Here is a 12,441-nt window from a genome sequence, read left to right as displayed (position 1 = left end):
TTTTAATTTTCGAATTTGCATGTCCTTAGTCCCTTTTGATCTTTAAAAATTCTAAGTTTGGTGTCTTCTTTGTGTTTTTCTTTAATATTTTGAAAATTCATGTTTGATTTTCTAAAAAATTTTAAGTTTGGTATCTCTTTGTTGTTTTTATCTTTCCTCTTTTCAAAAAAATATATATACATATATATCTTGATTACTATTCACATCAATTCCCTTTTCTCCAATATGGACATAAATGGGAATGAACAGTCCAAAAGGACTCTGGGATCATATGCCAACCCCATTACAGCTGCATATGGGAGTAGCATCTGTATACCTCCCATCAAAGCAAGCAGCTTTGAGCTAAACCCTCAACTCATTATCATGGTGCAGCAAAATTGCCAGTATTCCGGTCTTCCACAGGAAGAACCTACTGAGTTTCTGGCACAGTTCTTACAAATTGCTGACACAATACGTGATAAAGAGGTGGATCAGGATGTCTACAGATTATTACTGTTTCCATTTGCTGTAAGAGATCAAGCTAAGAAGTGGTTGAATAATCAACCAACAGCAAGCATAAAGACATGGAAACAATTATCAGACAAATTCCTGAATCACTTTTACCCTCCAAAAAGGATGACACAGCTAAGGCTGGACATCCAAGGCTTTAAACAAGAGGATAATGAATCCCTTTACAATGCCTGGGAGAGGTATAGAGGTATGCTTAGAAAATGCCCCTCTGAAATGTTTTTAGAGTGGGTGCAGTTGGACATCTTTTACTATGGGCTTACAGAAAAAGCTCAGATGTCTCTAGACCACTCAGCTGGTGGATCTATACATATGAGGAATACTATTGAAGAGGCTCAAGAGCTTATAGATACTGTTGCTAGAAATCAACATTTGTACTCTAGCCATGAGTCCTCTACAAAAGAAAAAGTTATGGCATTAGCCACTGATCCTAATCCTCAAGAACAGATGGTTGAGCTTACTCAACAATTACACCTGAAGACAAAACAGTTAGCAGAATTTAAAGAGATGCTCCAAGAGACTAAAACTGCTAACAAGAACATGGAATCACAGTTGAATCAGGCAAAACAGCAGCTATCTAAACAGATAACAGAAGAATGCCAAGTAGTTCAACTGAGGAGTGGGAAGACACTGAATAACACTGCTCAAAGTAGCAAAAAGTCAGTAAAGGAACAATTGACAGAGGATAGCCAAACCACTATCCAAAATCCCTCTAAGGACAGTAAGAGCCCAGAAAGGAATACTATTGGCGTTCAAACGCCAGAAAAGGAGGGAAAGCTGGCGTTAAACGCCCATTCCCTGCCCAGTTCTGGCGTTCAAACGCCAGAAAAGGAGAAAAAGTTGGCGTTAAACGCCCATTTTCCACCCAATCCTGGCGTTCAAACGCAAAAGGGGAACCAGACACCTGAGAGTGCTGATAGTAACCCCTCTAAAAAGGCTTCTCCAACCACCTCTGTAAGGAATAAACCTGCAGCAACTAAGGTTGAAGAGTTTAAAGCCAAGATGCCTTATCCACAGAAACTCCGCCAAGCTGAACAGGATAAGCAATTTGCCCGCTTTGCAGACTATCTGAGGACTCTTGAAATAAAGATTCCGTTTGCAGAGGCACTTGAGCAAATACCTTCTTATGCTAAGTTCATGAAAGAGATCTTAAGCCATAAGAAGGATTGGAGAGAAACTGAAAAAGTATTTCTCACTGAAGAATGCAGTGCAGTTATTCTGAAAAGCTTACCAGAAAAGCTTCAAGATCCAGGAAGCTTTATGATACCATGCACATTAGAAGGTGCTTGCACCAAGATAGCCCTGTGTGATCTTAGAGCAAGTATCAATCTAATACCTGCATCCACTATCAGAAAGCTTGGGTTGACTGAAGAAGTCAAACCAACCCGAATATGCCTTCAACTTGCTGATGGCTCCATTAAATATCCATCAGGCATAATTGAGGACATGATTGTCAAGGTTGGGCCATTTGCCTTTCCAACTGACTTTGTAGTGCTGGAAATGGAGGAGCACAAGAGTGCAACTCTCATTCTAAGAAGACCTTTCCTAGCAACTGGACGAACTCTCATTGATGTACAAAAAGGGGAAGTAACCCTAAGAGTCAATGAGGATGAGTTCAAGTTGAATGCTGTAAAAGCCATGCAGCATCCAGACACACCAAATGACTGCATGGGCGCTAACATTATTGACTCTTTGGTGGAAGAGATCAATATGACTGAAAGTCTAGAATCAGAGCTTGAGGACATCTTCAGGGATGCTCAGCCTGATCAGGAAGAACCAGAGGAAACAAAAGAAATTTTGAAAATTCCTCAGGAGGAGGATAAGCCTCTAAAACCTGAACTCAAACCACTACCACCATCCCTGAAGTATGCATTTCTGGGAGAGGGTGGCACTTTTCCAGTGATTATAAGCTCTGCTTTAAATCCACAGGAAGAGGAAGCACTGATTCAAGTGCTAAGGACACACAAGATAGCTCTTGGGTGGTCCATAAGTGATCTTAAAGGCATTAGCCCAGCAAGATGCATGCACAAGATCCTATTGGAGGATAATGCCAAACCAGTGGTCCAACCACAAAGGCGGCTAAATCCAGCCATGAAGGAGGTGGTGCAGAAAGAGGTCACTAAATTACTAGAGGCTGGGATTATTTATCCTATTTTTGATAGCCCCTGGGTGAGCCCTGTCCAAGTTGTCCCCAAGAAGGGAGGCATGACAGTAGTTCATAATGAAAAAAATGAACTGGTTCCTACAAGAACAGTCACAGGGTGGCGCATGTGTATTGACTACAGAAGGCTCAATACCGCCACCAGAAAGGATCATTTTCCTTTGCCATTCATAGACCAAATGCTAGAAAGACTAGCTGGGCATGATTATTACTGCTTTTTGGATGGCTATTCAGGCTACAACCAAATTGCAGTAGACCCTCAGGACCAAGAGAAAACAGCATTCACTTGCCCTTCTAGCGTGTTTGCCTACAGGAGGATGCCTTTTGGTCTGTGTAATGCTCCTTCCACCTTTCAGAGATGCATGCTATCCATCTTCTCTAATATGGTGGAAAAATTCCTAGAAGTCTTCATGGATGACTTCTCAGTATATGGAGATTTATTCAGCTCCTGTCTTAACCACCTAACACTTGTCCTAAAAAGGTGCCAAGAGACTAACCTGGTTTTAAACTGGGAGAAATGTCACTTTATGGTGACTGAAGGAATTGTCCTTGGGCACAAAATTTCAAGCAGGGGAATAGAGGTGGATAAGGCAAAGGTAGAAGTAATTGAAAAATTACCACCACCTGCCAATGTTAAGGCAATCAGAAGCTTTCTAGGGCATGCAGGATTCTACAGAAGATTTATAAAGGACTTTTCGAAAATTGCAAAACCTCTGAGCAATCTGCTAGCTGCTGACACACCATTTGTGTTTGACACACAGTGTCTGCAGGCATTTGAGACCCTGAAAGCTAAGCTGGTCACAGCACCAGTCATCTCTGCACCAGACTGGACATTACCATTCGAATTAATGTGTGATGCCAGTGACCATGCCATTGGTGCAGTGTTGGGACAGAGGCATAACAAGCTTCTGCACGTTATTTATTATGCTAGCCGTGTTCTAAATGACGCACAGAAGAACTACACAACCACAGAAAAAGAGTTACTTGCAGTGGTCTATGCCATTGACAAATTTTTGATCCTATTTAGTAGGATCAAAGGTGATTGTGTACACTGACCATGTTGCTCTTAAGTACTTACTCACAAAGCAGGATTCGAAACCCAGGCTCATAAGATGGGTATTGCTTCTGCAAGAGTTTGATATAGAGATAAGAGACAGAAAAGGGACAGAAAACCAAGTAGCTGATCATCTGTCCCGACTAGAGCCAGTAGCTGGGGCGTCCCTCCCTTCTACTGAGATCTCTGAGACCGTCCTAGATGAGCAACTCTTTGCCATTCAGGAAGCTCCATGGTTTGCAGATATTACAAATTATAAAGCTGTGAGGTTCATACCCCGGGAGTACAGCAGAGTGCAAAGAAAGAAATTGATTTCTGATGCCAAGTACTACCTATGGGATGAGCCTTATCTCTTTAAGAGATATGTAGACGGAATAATCCGCAGATGTGTACCCAGAGAGGAAGCACAAAGAATCCTGTGGCATTGCCATGGATCACAATATGGAGGACACTTTGGAGGTGAGCGAACAGCAGCCAAGGTCCTCCAATGCGGATTCTACTGGCCTACTCTCTATAGAGATGCCCGAGAGTTTGTGCGTAACTGTGACAGTTGCCAAAGAGCTGGTAACTTGCCTCATGGTTACGCCATGCCTCAGCAAGGGATCTTAGAGATTGAATTGTTTGATGTATGGGGAATAGACTTCATGGGCCCCTTCCCACCATTATACTCAAACACTTATATTCTAGTGGCAATAGACTATGTATCTAAATGGGTGGAAGCAATTGCCACACCCAATAATGATACTAAGACCGTGCTGAAATTCCTCCAGAAACACATCTTCAGCAGGTTTGGTGTTCCCAGAGTACTGATCAGTGATGGGGGCACTCATTTCTGCAATAAACAACTATACTTTGCTATGGTTAGATATGGAATTAGCCACAAAGTAGCAATTCCGTATCACCCACAGACAAATGGACAAGCTAAGGTCTCTAACAGAGAGCTCAAAAGAATCCTGGAACGGACTGTTATTGCCCGTAGAAAGGATTGGGCAAAGAGCTTGGATGATGCTCTGTGGGCATACAGAACAGCATACAAGACTCCTATAGGAACCTCTCCATACCAACTGGTGTATGGGAAGGCCTGTCATCTGCTCGTGGAACTGGAATATAAAGCCTACTGGGCAACCAGATTCCTAAACATGGATGCTAAATTAGCTGGTGAAAAGAGATTGCTCCAGCTAAATGAGCTAGAGGAATTCAGACTCAATGCCTTTGAAAATGCAAAAATCTATAAAGAAAAGGCAAAGAAATGGCATGACAAGAAATTGTCATCCAGAGTCTTTGAGCCAGGACAAAAGGTCCTGCTCTTCAACTCTAGGCTCAGACTGTTTCCAGGAAAGCTTAAGTCCCGCTGGAGGGGTCCATATGTGATTACAGGAGTATCACCATATGGATATGTTGAGCTTCAGGATAATGATTCTGACAAGAAGTTCATTGTCAATGGACAGAGGATCAAGCACTATCTTGAAAGCAATTTTGAGCAAGAATGCTCAAAACTGAGACTTGAGTGATTTTCAGTGAAGATCCAGCTAAAGACAGTAAAGAAGCGCTTACTGGGAGACAACCCAGTGATTAGAAGGGCATCAGTTCTGTCTAATCAAGGTTTGATACATATTCCAAAAAGGCAATTATTAAAAATTGAAGGAATTCACAGAGTTACAGAAGGATTCAGTGCAAAAAGCAGAGAAAAATAGCTTACTGGCGAAAAAACGCCAGTAAGGGGCATTCTGGGCGTTAAACGCCAGAATGGGCACCACTCTGGGCGTTTAACGCCAGTAATTGTGCCATTCTGCAGCATCCTGGGTGTTTAGCAAAACGCCCAGTGAAGAAGGGATTTCCGGCGTTTAACGCCAGCCAGGATACCTGGCTGGGTGTTAAACGCCCAAATAGGCTACCAAGTGGGCGTTAAACGCCAGAATGGATACCATTCTGGGCGTTTAACGCCAAAAAGGCAGGGGGAGGAGATTTTGTGTCCCACTTTAATTTTTTTCAAAATTTCTTGTTTTGATCCATATCTTTCTCCATAAACACATTACAAATTTTCATTATTCACCCCCAATCTCAAAAATTAGAATCCTCTTCAAATCTATTTCAAATTCTTTCCTAGACTCTTTCAAAAAACTCAATTATCTCCTCAAATTTTTTTCCAAATCTTCTCAAATCTCCTTCAAATTTTCGAATAGGTCTCCTCCTCTCCTATTTAAACACATTCGGCCACCCTCGTTCCCCACACCATTCGAATTTGCTCTCCCTCTCTCTCCCCTCTTTGCCTTCTTTTGCTTGAGGACAAGCAAACCTCTAAGTTTGGTGTGCTTTCCGAGATCACTAGGCCAAGATTTATCAAGATCATGGCTCCTAGAGGAAAACAAACCAATTCAAGAGGCAAGAAAGAGAATAATCCAAAGGATGTTTGGAGTCAAGAGAAGTTCTTAACCAAAGAACATGCAGACCATTACCACAAAATAATGGGTCTGAGGTCAGTGATCCCGGAAGTCAAATTCAATCTGAAAGAAGATGAATATCCGGAGATCCAAGAGCAAATTCGAAATAGAGGATGGGAAGTACTAACCAACCCTGAGACAAAGGTTGGAAGGAACATGGTTCAAGAATTCTACTCAAATCTGTGGCTGACAGATAAGCAGAGAATGACTGGAACTGCTTTTCATACCTACAGAACCATGGTTAGAGGGAGAATTATTTACTTCCATCTGGACAAAATAAGAGAGGTCTTCAAATTACCTCAACTGCATGATGATCCTGAATCCTTTAATAGGAGGATGGTGAGAGCAGATAAAGGGTTGGATCAAGTTCTAGAGGATATATGCCTCCCTGGAACTAAATGGATAACCAATTCAAAAGGTGTCCCAAACCAACTCAAGAGGGGAGACCTCAAACCAATTGCAAGAGGTTGGCTAGACTTTATTGGGCGTTCCATATTGCCCACTAGCAACCGTTCTGAGGTCACCATCAAGAGAGCAGTGATGATTCATTGCATTATGCTTGGAAAAGAAGTGGAGGTTCATCATCTGATTGCTTGTGAGATTTACACAATTGCAAATAAGAATTCCACTGAAGCCAAACTGGCTTACCCAAGCTTGATCTCCTTGCTCTGTAAAGAGGCTGGGGTGAAGATGGGAGTAGATGAATTCATACCCATTGAACATCCAATCACCAAGAAGTCAATGGAAGGACAAATGCAAGACAATTCTATCAAAAAGAGGGCGCAGGAGTTCCTCCCTGAATTCCCTGAAATTGACTACTGGGCCAGCCTAGAAGCATCTATCACCAAGTTGCAAGAAACTATGGAGCAACTTAAGGAAGAACAGCAGAATCAGAACTGCATGCTCTGCAAATTGCTGAAGGAACAAGAGAAGCAGGGGCGTGAACTCAAGAGATGAAACGCCAAAAGCTCTCCCCTCAAGTTGAGGGAGCATCCACTTCTCAAAATCAAGGTTGTTGAGTCCTAACTCTGTGATAACCTCTATCATTAGGAGCCTATTTAAATTTTTGTTTTGTATTATTATTAGTCTTATCTTATATCTATTTCTGAGTTTTGTTCTTAATTCATGATTAATAAAATTTAAAATTCATGTCTTAAAGCTATGAATGTCCTATGAATCCATCACCTCTCTTAAATGAAAAATGCTTTAATCACAAAAGAACAAGAAGTACAGGATTTCGAATTTATCTCTGAAACTAGTTGAATTAGTTTGATGTGGTGACAATACTTTTTGTTTTCTGAATGCATGCTTGAACAGTGCATATGTCTTTTGAATTTGTTGTTTTGAGAATGTTAAAATTGTTGGCTCTTGAAAGAATGATGGAAAAGGAGAACTGTTATTGAGGATCTGAAAAATCATAAAAATGATTCTTGAAGCAAGAAAAAGCAGTGATTCAAAAAAAAAAAGCTAGCAGAAAAAGCCAATAGCCCTTTAAACCAAAAGGCAAGGGCAGAAATAAAGTTGTGATCCAAGGCAAAAGAGTGTGCTTAAGAACTCTGGACACCTCTAGTTGGGGACTCTAGCAAAGCTGAGTCACAATCTGAAACGGTTCACCCAATCATGTGTCTGTGGCATGTATGTATCCGGTGGTAATACTGGAAGACAGAGTGCTTTGGGCCACGGCCAAGACTCATAAAGTAGCTGTGTTCAAGAATCATCATACCTAACTAGGAGAATCAATAACACTATCTGAATTCTGAGTTCCTATAGATGCCAATCATTCTGAACCTCAAAGGATAAAGCGAGGTGCCAAAACTGTTCGGAAGCAAAAAGCTACTAGTCCCGCTCATCTAATTGGAACTATGTTTCTTTGATATTTTGGAGTTTATAGTATATTCTCTTCTTTTTATCCTATTTGATTTTCAGTTGCTTGGGGACAAGCAACAATTTAAGTTTGGTGTTGTGATGAGCGGATAATTTATACGCTTTTAGGCATTGTTTTTAGTATGTTTTTAGTATGATTTAGTTAGTTTTTAGTATATTTTTATTAGTTTTTAATTAAAATTCACTTTTCTGGACTTTACTATGAGTTTGTGTGTTTTTCTGTGATTTCAGGTATTTTCTGGCTGAAATTGAGGGACCTGAGCAAAAATCTGATTCAGAGGCTGAAAAGGACTGCAGATGCTGTTGGATTCTGACCTCCCTGTACTCGAAGTGGATTTTTTAGAGCTACAGAAGCCCAATTGGCGCGCTCTCAATGGCGTTGGAAAGTAGACATCCTAGGCTTTCCAGCAATGTATAATAGTCCATACTTTGCCCGAGATTTGATGGCCCAAACCGGCGTTGCAAATCAGCTTCAGAATTCCCAGCGTTTAACGCTGGAACTGGCATAAAAATTGGAGTTAAACGCCCAAACTGGCATAAAAGCTGGCGTTTAACTCCAGGAAGAGTCTCTACACAAAAATGCTTCAATGCTCAGCCCAAGCACACACCAAGTGGGCCCGGAAGTGGATTTTTCTGTCATTTACTCATCTCTGTAAACCCTAGATCACTAGTTCACTATTAATAGGATCTTTTGACATTGTATCTGTACCTCATGACACTTTACACGTTTCTCATTGTATCTTCTACAGCATGAGTCTCTAAACCCCATGGTTGGGGGTGAGGAGCTCTGCTGTGTCTTGATGGATTAATGCAATTACTACTGTTTCTTATTCAATCATGCTTGCTTCCGTTCTAAGATATCACTTGTTCTTAACCCGAATGAATGTGATGATCCGTGACACTCATCATATTCTCAACTATGAACGTGTGCCTGACAACCACCTCCGTTCTACCTTAGATTGAGTAGATATCTCTTGGATTCCTTAATCAGAATCTTCGTGGTATAAGCTTGAATTGATGGCAGCATTCAAGAGAATTCGGAAGGTCTAAACCTTGTCTGTGGTATTCTGAGTAGGATTCAATGATTGAATGACTGTGACGAGCTTCAAACTCACGATTGTGGGGCGTTAGTGACAGACGCAAAAGAATCACTGGATTCTATTCCGACATGATCGAGAACCGACAGCTGGATAGCCGTGCTGTGACAGGGTGCGTTGAACATTTCCACTGAGAGGATGGGAGGTAGCCATTGACAACGGTGAAACCCTACATACAGCTTGCCATGGAAGGAGCCTTGCGTGTTTGAAGAAGAAGACAGTAGGAAAGCAGAGGTTCAGAAGACAGAGCATCTCCAAAACCTCAACCTATTCTCCATCACTGCAATTCAAGTACCTGTTTTATGTTCTTTCACTTTTTACAATCAATCCTGATAATCTTTGATATCCTGACTAAGAGTTACAAGGTAACCATAGCTTGCTTCAAGCCGACAATCTCCGTGGGATCGACCCTTACTCACGTAAGGTATTACTTGGACGACCCAGTGCACTTGCTGGTTAGTTGTGCGGGATTGCAAAGTGTGATTGCAATTTCGTGCACCAGACTGTAACCGAGTTCTCGGAGTTGAAAATTTAATGAAATTAGATTTTTATGAAAGTTTATTCAATGGTCTTCAATGGTTCATGAATGGTTGAAAAATTATTTTTAACGAAAAAGTTATGCGTATTTGAAGTTTTCGATAAAAATTGAATTTTGCAGCATATCAGCTTTTTGAAAACCTAGTATGCATGCGTACGCGAAAACATCATGTGTACGCGAGAGTTTGGCTCGGCCAAGTGCTCTCCCGTATGCAAACGTGGCTCATGTGCGCGAACATGTCTTTTTGACTCGCATGTGTATGCGGAGGGTGACCCGCGTACGCGACTTTCCAATTTTCAACTCATGTGTGCACGGGAGCCATGTGTATGCATGACCACCCAACTTTGCAGAAAATATATTTTTTGTGTGTTTTAACCATTTTTCAAGTCTTCTAAATTTCTGTAAACCCTATTATGAGTCCAAAGTCAGTGGAATAGAGAATAGAGGAGCAAGAAATAAGATTGAATGAGATTAAGACATAAGGATGACAGTTTATGTTTAAGGTAGGATAAGGAGGATGATTGAGTATGAATGAGACATGATGATAATGGTTTATGATTAAGACATAACGAGGATGATTATAAGAATGTGAGAGGATGATGATTGAGTATGAATGAGATATGGTGATGACTGATGATGATTTTGATTATGAATGGAACGAAATGCAATTAAGAAGGAAGTCTATAAGAGAATAAACTTTGAATTGAGATGTACTTGCCTAGGTAAATGATGTAGAGTAATTCTACTTGTTCTACAATGTGGTTGAGATGTACCTGCTTAGGTAGATGTAGTGGCGTGGTTCCACTTACTCCAAGTTTAGTGAGGACGATGGTTTCATCCCACTCGCGGAGATTTTGAGTTTTAACTTGACAAAGATCGTGGTGGTGTATCGCTTGAAAATTAATGTTTCTAGAAATGTTGAATTTTATAAGTCTTCTTTTCTCTTTCATAGAAATATTTTTCTTCATAACTTATCTAGCCCAACCATTCTTTTAAACCCACCATCAGCTCAACAACACAAAAGAACATTCCTTTTCGTTCCTATTGAGCCTCCATCCCTGCCCATTGAACCAACAAACCTCCAATAATTACATTTCATTACCCCATCCTCTCTTCACCCAATACCCACCACAACCGAGTCATCATCCCTTACTAACCCTCTTCTCCTTTTAGTGACTCCATCGAGTCCCTCTTCTCCCACCTCTCCTGCATCTGAGCATCACCCCAACTTTCTCATCGTTATTTTATATTATCCTTGTACTCTGACTATGAGCCAAAGTCTTTTCAGGAAGAAAATGTGTTATCCTATTGGCGTAATGCTATGAGAGATGAATTATTTGCTTTGGAGTTAAACCAGAGCTGGTGTTTAGTTGATCATCCCCCTAATGTAAATTCCATCGGATGTAGGTGGATTTATAAGATAAAATGGTGTCTTAACAGTTCCATTGAGCGATATAAGCTCGCCTTATGGCCAAAGACTTTACTCAAATAGAGAGTGTGGACTTTTTTGAGATATTTTTTTCGATAGTGAACAACAATCAAAATTGTATTAGCTCTACCTTCAGTTAAGAAATGGTCAATTCATCACCTGGACGTCAACAATTCATTCCTACATGAAAAATTGACACAAGAAATTTACATGGCTCTTCTTCATGGTCGCATTTCTAGTTGCTCAAACCAGTGCTGCTGCATACTCAAGTATACGGATTACGTCAATCTAGCTGAGTATGGTACGAAAAGCTCTCTTTACTCCATATTTCTTGTGGGTATCTGTAGACCGTATTTGATTACAGCTTATTCATTAAAGTTATATGCAGTTAGGTTTCAATTTTATTAGTTTATGTTGATGACATTGTGATAACTGATAATTTCTCATCTGAAATTGCTTCAATTAAACAAACTCTGGATACTCATTTCAGAATCAAGAATTTAGGGACTTTGAAATATTTTCTTGGAATCGAAGTAGCTCATAGTGCACAACGCATTTCTTTATCTCAACATAAATACTGTTTGGACTTATTAAATGATTCTGGTCTCTTGGGTGCAAAATCTATATCTCCTCCTATGGATAGTGCTACATGACTTTTCCAAGATGATCCCTCCTATATCAAATCCTTTTATCTACTGCTGATTGGTTGGTCGCTCATTTATCTCAATATTACCTGCCCCAACATCACCTACGTCATTCAAAAACTTAGTCAGTTTATGGTTACCCCCACTCAAGTTCGTTACCGTGATGCTATCCGGGTTCTTAGATATCTGAAAAATAGCCTAGGAAGAGGTTTTTCTTTCCTAGAAGTTTAGCAATACATATTTTTTGTTTTAGTGATTCTGATTGGGCTGGTTATCGAGACACTAGATGCTCGTTGACAGGATTCTGTTTCTTCTTCGGAGATTCTCCAATTTCTTGGAAGACTAAAAAGCAAAATATGGTAACCCGATCGTCTACAAAAGCAGAATATTGTGCATTTGTAAATATTACTTGTGAACTTCAATAGATTCTAAACTTCCTGAAAGTTTTGCATGTCACTTGTGCTCACCCTCCGATTTCATATTGCGATAATCAGAGTGCTCTCCATATTGCGGCAAATTCTATTTTTTATGAGTGAACCAAATATTTAGAAGTTGACTGTCACTTTGTGTGCCAAAAAGTTCAAGTTGCCATGATGAAATTTTTTTCTGTTTTCTCCTCGAGACAACTAGCTGACATCTTCGTCAAGTTTCTCTCCCCTCGACTCTTCTACACCAATCTGTCCAAA

This window comes from Arachis stenosperma, chromosome 6, assembly GCF_014773155.1.
Source record: "Arachis stenosperma cultivar V10309 chromosome 6, arast.V10309.gnm1.PFL2, whole genome shotgun sequence".
NCBI lineage: Eukaryota > Viridiplantae > Streptophyta > Magnoliopsida > Fabales > Fabaceae > Arachis > Arachis stenosperma.
Note: the sequence above shows the minus strand (reverse complement) of the source record.